This window comes from Aotus nancymaae, unplaced genomic scaffold (assembly GCF_030222135.1).
Source record: "Aotus nancymaae isolate 86718 unplaced genomic scaffold, 86718_ANA_hifiasm-v0.15.2.pri h1tg000072l, whole genome shotgun sequence".
In the NCBI taxonomy this organism is placed as follows: Eukaryota; Metazoa; Chordata; class Mammalia; order Primates; family Aotidae; genus Aotus; species Aotus nancymaae.
Genome location: NW_026988487.1, coordinates 13120075 through 13131225, shown reverse-complemented (window position 1 = coordinate 13131225; position 11151 = coordinate 13120075). Strand labels below are relative to the sequence as shown.

At 54.8% G+C, this 11151-nt stretch overlaps 1 pseudogene; it reads left to right on the top strand.

Moving 5' to 3' along the window:
• Positions 1 to 230: 230 nt before the first annotated feature.
• Positions 231 to 10191, top strand: LOC105715181 (TBC1 domain family member 3G-like; annotated as a pseudogene).
• Positions 10192 to 11151: the final 960 nt, after the last annotated feature.

Below are 11151 nucleotides of genomic sequence, written 5' to 3'. Positions count from 1 at the left end.
CGCAGTGATCAAGACCTGGAATCGGTGCCGATGGTTGGATCACAACGCGCCGCTTTTCTAGAGCCTTCCTTGGCTGTCTACAGGCAGGATCCAGCTGGGAAAAAGACGACTGGAATTTCTCGAAGGTCGATGTTCCACATGGTTGAGGATTCTCCATGGTTCTCTTGGTTCCCTCGGTGTGTAGGGGGGAGGCTGACCCTTAGATGACCTTCGGCTCCTCGAGCAGGACCAGCAGGAAGGCGCCCCCCAGGCCCCGGAGGGCGTTGGACCAGCACCCTTGAGAAGGCCTCGCTCCCCTCGTCTCTGAAGACCTTCCTCTAACAGTCACGGTGCCCGTGTACATGATGTCAGCTCCTTTGCACCCCGACTCATCGTGCTCTGCCGCCGCCCCCTGTGGAAGGGGTAGGAGACCATGCCGGCCACGGCCGCCACCGTCTCTGCGATCATCCAGCTCACCAGGATGTGCGTGTTCTTGGGGTCGGGGCACATCCCTTGGCCATAAGGTGCACGTGGTAGACGATGATGCCCTGCGCGGAGACGCTGGAGCCCGGTGCAGGCCCCGGACACCTGGGGCTTTGTGACCTTCGCCAGGCTGTCTCCCAGGCCTCGGAACGCGCGCTCAGTGCCCGACTTCCCACGTCGGCAGCCCCCTGCGGATGCGGACCGTGCGGTCCACAACGCCCTGGCACTGCCTGTGGCCGGAGATCTGCTTCCTGGACCTGCCGCAGCAGCTTGAGCCGCTCCATCGGGGCCACAGCCGTCTTCGAGAAGGTGTCGGCGATGCCCCAGCCAGGAAGACCTTGGCGAGGAAGGTGGCCTGTTCCATCATGGTGGCGGGGCGGGAGGACAGCGGGAGAGCGGGACAGACAGTGAAGGAAGGGCGTCGTGGGCTCAGCCCTGCCCTCTCAGGACCGAAAGCATAAGTACTCCTTACATGTGTGTCTACATTATCAAAAACCATGAACAGCTGAAGTATAAACGGTGGAGCCATTTAACACACATCAGTAAGACTGAGACTTGTTTATGCCGAAAAAGAAAATACAAAATGATGTTTGGCATGTTTTAATAACTATTAAAAACATGCCCATAAAGAATGAAAACTAATATACAAAAATTAAGATAATTCTATTATAATTCCTCGCATTTCCTTCCTCTACTCACTTTAACTCGTTAAATTTCTTTTCATTCTACCAACAACAAAAATATCCCATATCAAAATAATTATCCTGACTGCTGTGCTAGTGGACTGAGATCGCTTTACTACTGTCCAAAGCAGTTTCAGTAAGAGCCAAGAGAATTACTCCATGGCCAAGCCTACAAAAGCAGTCCCAAGAAACAAGAGGGAAAGCCCAAATACCTATCCTTCTTCACTTTCACACCGAGAGCTTTCGTTGTTCACCACAACTTACCTGCAGGCACGGTCCGGAGAAGTCAGAATTTCATAGCAGAATACAGAAAAATGGAGAGCAAGACCTAAGTGAACAGGATGTGCTGGTGGAAGTTCTGCCATTGCAATGTCACCAGCAGCTTCATAAGCCACAAGGCTGTTCTCTGCAGCCTCCTTCCTGTCCTTTCCTGCGGCAAATTCTGCCAGATACCTGTGGTGGTCCCCTTTCCTAAAACAAAACCAAAATTAAAAAAAATTTTATACTAGAAGCAATGATTTTTAAAGAAAAATAAACTAAAATTGTTTTATATTATAAAAAATATATGACAAAAATATTTGTAACAATTAGCAGGTGTACTTCAGTAATTTTCAACACTCTCAGGAATGTTTCACTTTCTTTCATTTTTTTCTCAGACATTTCATAGTTAAACTATAAGTAAAAATCCCACAGAAATTAACTGGGGAGCCCCTAAAAATCAGCAGAATGGTCACAGACTAAAATTAAACAAGAAAGTGGTTCCAAGGAATGGCACAGGAGTTTATTAATTATGAAATAAAATTTCATATATAAAACATGGAGACAGCACTGTGAAACGTATGGCCATTAGGGAGAGGAAAAAGGGATTGGCCCCACAAAAGCAAAAGAATATAGATAAGTAAAGCAAAAGCTAATGCATTTTTATAACAGCCTGACCATCTTTTTATTCCAACATTATCCTTGAAACATTAAACAATTATTCTTAAATAAAAATTGAAAACCTACATAGAATAAAGTCATGATTCTAAAAAGGTCAACTTTTAATCTTACATTTTCCCTTCTAGTATAGAACCTACATTTTATGATAGAAAACTTTGGATTTTGGCTGGGCATGTTGGCTCACACCTGTAATCCCAACTTTGGGAGGCCAAGGCGGGCAGATCACAAGGTCAGGAGTTTGAGACCAGCCTGGCCAACATGGTAAAACCCCGTCTCTACTAAAAATACAAAAATTAGCCAGGCATGGTGGCGGGTGCCTGTAATCCCAGCTACTCTGGAGGCTGAAGCAGGAGAATCGCTTGAACCCGGGAGGCAGAGGTTGCAGTGAGCCTAGACTGTGCTACTGCACTCTGGCCTGGGTGACAGAGCAAGACTCTGCCTCAAAGATCATTTTCTGCCCACAGCTGGTTGACCGAGTATATAAAGGGATTCCAATGAACATCCGGGGCCAGGTGTGGTCAGTCCTCCTGAACATTCAGGAAATGAAGGGGGAAAACCCCAGGAAATACCAGGTACACTAAGCCAGAGCACAATAAACAGGCCAGGCCATGTCAGGGGCCCAGGTCTCCAGTTGGAGGGAAGGAACATCAAGCCCTGCTTGGCGGCGGGGGTGTGTGTGTGCTGGTCAGATGCACATCCTGGGCATAGACCGTGACATAGGCACCACAGATGAGCTTGGCTTTAGTGACCCTCCCCAGCTTCAGAAACAAGCCAAAAAGCAGCTTTCTGCAGAAAGAAACCTTCCTTCTTTCCTTCCATCCAGAAGTGCTGACTGTGGGATGACTGCCATTTGGGGCAGGGAGTCTTCTGTCTGTTCTGAGGCTGCTTCCTCCTCTTGGCCCTGCCCTACAGGTCATGAAGGAAAAGGGGAAGAGGTCCTGTCAACACATCTGCCAGATTGACCTGGACGTGAGCAAGACATTCACAAACCATCTTCTATTCAGGGATCAATATGGAGTCAAGTAAGCCCACGGGAGCCACAGGGCCCCAGCGGAGACGGGGTGAACCAGAGGGATGGGGCCTTCCCTGGAGCAGAAGCCGGGGTCACCCAGGAGGGATGACAGAGCTGCCAAGGGCTCTCCTGGCCCAGGGAGCAGCTGGCACCATGGACTGAGCAGCTCCCAGGTTCCAAGCCCTGGGCCAGGCTGGAACACGTGGGGCCAGAATCCATGAGGATCCTGAGGAGACAGAGGGCAGCAAAAAAAAGCATGCACAATGGGGAAAAGTGCTCTCCCTGACCCACGGGGACCCCTGGTAGCACCCGCGGGCGGGCGGCAGGACGGAGCCCTCCCCAGGCAGCACTGACAGCACCAAACACTGGGGGCATTCAGTCTTGGAAACTCTCATCCAGGTCTGCTGGGAATGTGACATGCACAGCCACTTTGGCAGCCAATTGGACAGTGGCTCACAAAGCTCAATGGACTTGAAACAAATGTCCCCAAAGTGTCACAGATATTGAACCCAATGACTTGGAAACTGACGTCCACATGAAACCTGCATGCCACATTCACTGTTTCATTCATCATCACTCATGCACGGAGCCTTTGGGGACAACCTTCAGCATGGGAATGGGGCGAGGAAGGCTGGTTCTCCCTTCAAACAGAAGACTCAGTGAGAAAAGGGAATGAGCCAGTGATGCACGCACGAACGTGGATGGATCCTAGATGCATTTTGCTAAGACAAAGAAGCCAGACCCGAAAAGCTACCACTGTAGGATTCCCATTCATAGGCCATTCTGGAAAAGGTCAAACCAGAGGGACTGAGAACCAGTCTGGGTGACCAGGGGCTGATGGAATGGGGAAGGCTGGCTGCATAGGGGCCACTCTGGAGACTTGGAGGATGAAGGAGTCACTCCAGGAGGGGCTAGAGCGGTGGCCCTGAGACTCTGCACATTGGGTTAGAACCGTGGCGGAACTGTACACCCAAAGACTGAACTGGCGTGTGTGCAAACTGAAAAAAATCAATCAGAGCAAAAATGATAAGTCAACTCACTGTCCAACTGGGATATCTGCATTTCATAGATGTGGATTTTACTGAAACATTCTTTTTTTTTTTTTTGAGACGGAGTTTCGCTCTTGTTACCCAGGCTGGAGTGCGATGGCGCGATCTCGGCTCACCACAACCTCCGCCTCCTGGGTTCAGGCAATTCTCCTGCCTCAGCCTCCTGAGTAGCTGGGACTACAGGCACATGCCACCATGCCCAGCTAATTTTTTGTATTTTTAGTAGAGACAGGGTTTCACCATGTTGACCAGGATAGTCTCGATCTCTTGACCTCGTGATCCACCCGCCTCAGCCTCCTAAAGTGCTGGGATTACAGGCGTGAGCCACCATGCCCAGCCAAAACATTTCTTAAACAGTCAAAGGCCCTGAGGAGCTCACTGCTTATCTGGTGAATCATCGGAACCTGAAATGGGATTTGTTGTTAGGGTTTGTAGACAAAGTGAAACTAACAGCATCTCCATAAAACAAACAAGAGCCCCCTTTCTCTGTTTCCTAGGCAGCGGGAACTATTCCACGTCCTGCTGGACTACTACGAGTATTACCCGGTAAGTATTCCCAGGCAGTGACCATATTCCCATATTCAAGGCCATATTCCCGGGTCATATTCCCATATTCACTGGTGTGGGTGTCTATTGGGGGCATCACTGCTTCTTTCAAAGTCAGTATTTGTGACCCGCCAGGATATAGAGGGCATGACTCTAGCTCACTGCTGGCATAAACCTCCAAGCAAGTGGGGTGGTCTCAAGGGGTCTCCAACCGAGACACAAAGGAGTCAGCGCCCCAACTCCTGGTGTCGCCTGGGCCTGACCACCACTTCTTGGAACAAGAAATGACACCCTCCTCCTGGGGCTGCCCCAAAGCCCAGGAGCTTGGTGGTGTCGCATGAAGGATGTCACTCTCAGGAGACATTCTGACAAGTTGCTGAAGTGCCCGATGGACACGGCTCTTGTCATGAAATGAATTTGCATCCTGAGGAAGCCTCTTGTTGAGAGGAAGCCTCCCTAGTCATCTCTGCCCTCTCCAATGACATGAGTCCTCCAAGGTGACCTCAGCACCCAGGTGAGTCCTTCCACGGTGATGTCCTTCCATGGTGACTCTGGCTCTTGCCGGAGGTGGGCTACTGCAGAGACCTGAGCCATGTGGCCACCTTGTTCCTGCTTTATCTGCCTGAGGAGGATATATTCTGGGCACTGGCACAGCTGCTGGACAGTGAGAGGCACTCTCCACAAGGTAGGTGGACAGCTGCCCCTGGGGCCTCTTGCTACGAAACCTGGGGATGGCCACCCTGGCGAGGTGATCTCGACTTTCAGTGAAGGCACCTTCCTGTGTCACCAGCTTGTTGGGAGCCTTTAGGACGTCTCTGCTGAGGGTCCCACAGGAGCTCCGGGCTGACCCCCAGAGCCCAAATCAGAAGCCTTTCATCCCCATCAGCAGAGGGCATCTCATCCTCCCTGTGGCCGCCCTCTGTGTCCTGAAGCCACGCCCTCTGGCTCTGATTCTGTGTAGCTGACTCTCCCCTGCCTGAGAGTCTTCCTGCCCTTCAGCTGCCCGGGCTCCAGCTGCCCTTGGTGCCCACGAATGGGCAGACCAAGCCCAGATGGCAGCATCTCCCCATCCAGAGTCCCCTGACCCGATGCCACTTCCAGGAGATGACCACAAAGCCCAGCACCCACTCTGTTCTGGCTGCCCTCTGTCATGGCCTCAAAGTCAGCCTTGCCCTCCCAGCACCCTGGTCCAGGAGGCCCCCAGGAGCACCTCCAGCCAGGCTCCAGGGGATGGTCCCACCCCTCCTCCCCAGTGCCAAGGCCACATGGTGGGGTCAGCAGATGGTAGGGTGGGAGGCCTCGGGGCTTGGGGGCCTCTGCAGCTGCCCAGCTCTTCCAGCTGACGGCTCCGCATCTTGGGAGAGGGGTCTGATTTCATGATGGACTGGGGGCTTTTCAGGATTCCACAGCCCAAATGGCGGGACACTCCAGGGGCTCCGAGACCATCAGGAGCATGTGGTACCCATGTCACAACCCAAGACCATGTGGCATCTGGTGAGTTTATGGTCCTCTCGGCTCTTCCCCAGAGGCCCTGCATCACGTGGGGCTGGAGGAGCAGGGGGGCTGGAGCCCCTCCTGGGGCTGGTGACAGGCTGAGTCTCAGCCAGGGCCTGACCTGGGACGTGGGGTTCTCCGTGGGCTGGGAGTTGGGGTTTTTTTCAAGCCCTGGAGGAAACAGAGGCACAGGGACTGGGGCCCAGCTCCCGCAGAGCAGGGCTAAGGGCAGTGTGTCCCCCAGGAGTGCGGAAAAGAGATCATGTTGTGGGGAGCCCTGGACACCACCCAGTGTTCTGCACTTGGAGAGGGGGTCTTCAGTGGGCCCTGGAAGAGGGAGGTTTCTAGAGCAGCCCAGGGGCCCCGAGCACTTCTGTTCCTCCCATCAGGACAAGGAAGGACTAGGCACACAGGGTTCCCCATTAGGCTGGCTTCTCCGGATGCTCAATGATGAGGTAAGGAGGCACAGGGAGTCTCAGGGACCCTCCTTAACCTGCAGTGTCCTGCTTCCCCAGCTCGGGGGTCCAGCTCACCCCTGAGCCCACAGGAGGCACATGCAGGTCCCCACAGGACACACAGCAAGACCCTCTGCCCCAGAGGGAACATCCCAAGGCAGAGGCCGGGGCTAAGGACCAGCCTCATGGGCAGACTGGGCTGGGATCTGACATGGGAGGGCTCAGGGAAGCCTCAAGCCCCTCTCTCCAGAAGCCACATCCCCACTGAAATGAGTGCCCCCCAGGAGGAGCTGCAAGACCTTGTCTGACCCAGCCTCCTGGAGGCGTCAGGCCATCTGCATGGGGAGGGCACTGACTCTGGGGACTGAAGCCCCAATGGGCCCAGCTTGAGCCCCCAGCCTCAGCCTGGAAGGGCCAGGTCTTCCCACACCTGCTGTCCCCACAGATCTCTCTTGGGCTCGCCCTGCGCCTGTGGGACGTGTATTTGCTGGAAGGGGAGCAGGTGTTGATGCCCATAACAAGTACCATCTTTAAGGTTCAGAGGAGTAAGTCCACCTGTGACCTGGGGAGCCCTGGGGTCAGACCCCAATTGACCCGAGGGAGCTTCCTCACACTGTCCTTATGATGCTCTGTTCTGGCCCAGAGGGAGGTCTGGCTGGGTGGGCTGGGAGGGCACAGTGACACCAAGCCCATCCCCCACATGGCCCAGATGAAAGTGGGGAGTGTGGTGAGCACTTCCCTGCCCAGGCCGCCCCCCAGCCACAGCCTCCTATGCACATCTGGACCCCTGGGGTGGCCACAAAAGGAGCAGCACCGCCCCGTGGGATACTGAGGTGGCCACGGGGTATGGGCTCTGACCCCTCCCAGGGAACTCTCCTGGACTGATGCCCACCCTGTCCCTAGAGCACCTCCTAAGAATGTCAAAGTCTGGCCTGTGGGCATGTTTTCGGGACCTTTTCTTCCATACCGGGGCCCTGGATGACAATGCTATCCTCAAACACCTTCGGACCTCTAGGAAGAAATTCACGAAGAAGCATGAGGACCTGCCATCCCCAGGTGGGCGCCAGTGCCAGGTCCCCTCCCGAGTCACCCTCTGGGGAGGTCAACAGTGAGGGAATGCCTGGGACCCCCAACCGTTCTACCTAGGCCTCCCTCTTCAGTTTTTATTCCTCCTCTTCCTCCTGGACTGTAAGAAAGTACAGCAGGCCCACCGGTCCTCAGGGCAGGCGCTCAGCATGTGTGGACTGGACGTGCTGTGCACGCAGAGGGGGATGTGGGCAAGACCCTCCAACAAGCCCCCTCCCACTTTCCATGGTGGCCTATTGTCCCCCTCATGGGGCCCTCAAGGGCACTGGAGGAGCCAGACCCATTTGTGGGAGCCCCCACCCCTCCCTGTGAGCACTGACAGCCTCAGAGAGCAGCAGAGGCCCGTCACTCCTGCACACCCCACCAAGGGTGCCAGGACCACAAGCCTCGAGCCAGGGAAACAAGGGAATCGGTGTCTCTGACCCCCAGAGCATTCAGGGACAAGACGCAGGTGGGACCCCAAGCCCAGAGCCAAAGCCGAGAGTTCAGCCAGATGTGGGAACGGTCAGTGCTGTCATGGACTGGATAGTCCAGGAGAGCAGAGGGTGACCCAGGTCCAGGCCCAATCACTCACTTTGGAGACAGGTCCCCATGGGAGGTGGCAAGGGGGCTGGGCGACAGCCAAGGCCCTCCCACTGAGTTCTGCCTGGGGGCCATAGCCCAGGCCCAACGGCCCTGGAAACAGGGTGTGTGGCAGGAGACCCCCAGCCAGCCTGAACCCTGGGGAGCAGTCCCAGGAGCCCCTGCCATGCCACGACGGCCTCTGCACCCCAGGTGGCACACTCCCCTCCCTCCAGGATCAGCAGACTACAGGTGTGTCCTCAGTGTCAGACCATGAGGGCCACACAGAGCCCCGGAGGACTGCAGAGACTCAGGCAGGTGGGGCCTGGCCCAGAAAGGCCTGCATGGGCTCACTGGAGATGCTGACCACGTCTGTTTTCCTTTCAGCCAAACCCGAGCAAGGGTCCTTGTCACCCAGGCCCATGCTGGCTTCAGCTGGCAGAAAGACCCTCTGCTAGGGGGACGGGCAGGCTCTTCTGGGCCCAGCAGCCCGGTTCCAGTGGCCCATTTGGTCAGTTCCCCCGCCATGGGTGCCTCATCCTTTCACACCCTGTCCTGGTGGGGCTGTCCATGAAAACACCTACCCTGGGGGCACTCAGGGTGTGCCCAACCCAGCCCTGGCTCAGGGAGGACCTTACCGTTCCTGGCAATTCCTGGAATGGAATTCCATGCCCTGGCTCCTGACGGACCTGGATGTGGGGGCCCTTGGTTCCCCCATTATGATTTCTAACAGAGCTGCTGTCCGTGTCCCTTCTGAATGTGTCCTGGACAGCCCCGGGACCATGGGACAGGCCTAGCCCAGGAAACCCATGGGGACCCCGACACCGGGCCCTGCCCAGGCCCATCAGGACTAAGAGGAAGGTCGGGAGATACCCCCACTGCAACATGGGTACCTGTATTTGGCCCCTTCAGTGGCCAGTGACTGGCATGTCTGGAAGGAGCCAGAGGGGCACCCCGCCAGCTCCCAACCGTAACCCTAACCCTAACTTCTAACCCTAACTCCGCAGCCCCAGACACCTTGGAAAATTCCATTCAGTGGGGAGGCCTGTCCCATCAAGGCCATGAGAGAGAGAGATGAGCATGGCATCCCCCCAGCCCCGGTCAGCCAGCAGCATGCCCCAGGGCCTCTGTCCCTATCCCCTGAAAGTGGGACAGTGTCTTCCTTTCACGGCACAATTCCCAGGCCAAGAGGGGCCTGGCCTAGACCTCAGCCCTGTGAAGAGAGGGGCACTAGGGGTGTGTTGAGCTCCCAGCTGTTGTCAGCATGTCCGTGCAGGGGACCCTGGCACTGCAGAGCTCTGCCACTGTCACAATTCACCTCACAGAAGCCGGGCCAGTCCCAAAGCCTTGCAGCCACTGCTGCAGCTTCGCCACCACCAGGTGCCTTCCAGCTGCCATGCAGGCTTTCCCAGTACTCCCACCAAGGAGAATTACTATGGAGGATGATGTTATTCCTGAGGTGAGCAAAACAGCACGGTGGATGGAGCCGGCTTCTTTCCCGGCCACCTCATTTGCTAGATGGGCCCACAGAAGAAGTGGCCTTGAGACGGGCATGGGGACGGAAGAGGCTCAGCATCCTGCACCTGCCCTTACTGAGGCTCACCAGGCTGACGCCACTGCTGCTGAGAGATTCGCACCCAGTCCTTGGAATGGCACCATTTCCCAGGAGGACCAGCTGGCCACCTGCTGGCAGGCTGACCACCCTGCGGAGGGGCTGAGATTGGCTTTCGCTGCACTGAGCCACAGTGTGGACATGGACTTGCCGGCGCTGCAGTGCACACGACACTGATTCCCACCAGGACACCCCATTCACAGCGAGGGACGAGCAGCAGTGCGCTCCCTCCTCAGGGCCTTGGCTCTGCCACCTCTACTTGGAATGTTCTCGGTTCCCTCCAGGCTTCTAGAAGTATCTTGGCCAGGGCTCATGGCTGGATAAGCACCCGAAGTCCCAAACAAGCTTCCCATCCTTGTTTTACTTTTTGGTGAACTTCTGAGCATTTATTGAGATAACTTACATCCCTGTTAAGTGCACAGCTCAAAAAACATTCAGAGATGGAACACATCAGCCCCCAGATCACAAAGCCAACCATGCCCAGCCCCTCCCCATGCCCCCAGCCCTGAAACCAGTGTGCTGACTTCTGAAGACCCCGTGAGCCTACCATTGAACTTTATACTCATGGAAGGATAACAACCTTCATGTTATAAAATAAACGTTTACTGTTGAAAAGATTTTGCACATATAACTTCCACCCAGCTGCCCCAAGTAATGACATTTTGCATTACCATGGCACATTTGTCAAAAGAAATTTAGGCTGGGTGTGGTGGCTCATGCCTGTAATCCCAGCAATTTGAGAGGTGGAGGCGGGAGGTTCAGGTTCACCTGAGGCCAGGAGTTTGAGACCAGCCTGGGCAACATAGGTAGACCCTGTCTCTAGAGAAAAGTAAAAGAAATTAGCCAGGCATGGTGGCATGTGCCTACAGCCCCACTTAGTCAGGTGGCTGAGGTGGGAAGATTGCCTGAGCCCGAGTTCCAGGAAGCAGTGAGCTATGATCAATCACAGACTGCACTCCAGCCTAAGTGACAGGGGGAGACTTTATATTTAAAAAAAAAAACAAAAAAGGAAGTTAATGTGGGTGCAATCCTATTAACTAAATGATAATGTGAACCATTATCTAAGGTTATTAATGTAGTAATTATACGAATATGGTGACATTTATTCAGATTTCACCCGTTTTTTGCCCAACTTCTCACACCTGTCCCAAGATCCACCTCGGACTCACCCTCTGCCTTCAGCTCATGTCTCTTCAGCTTCCTCCAGATGGTCCAGCCAAACACACACCTGGGCTGAAGGGTAGAGCTGATT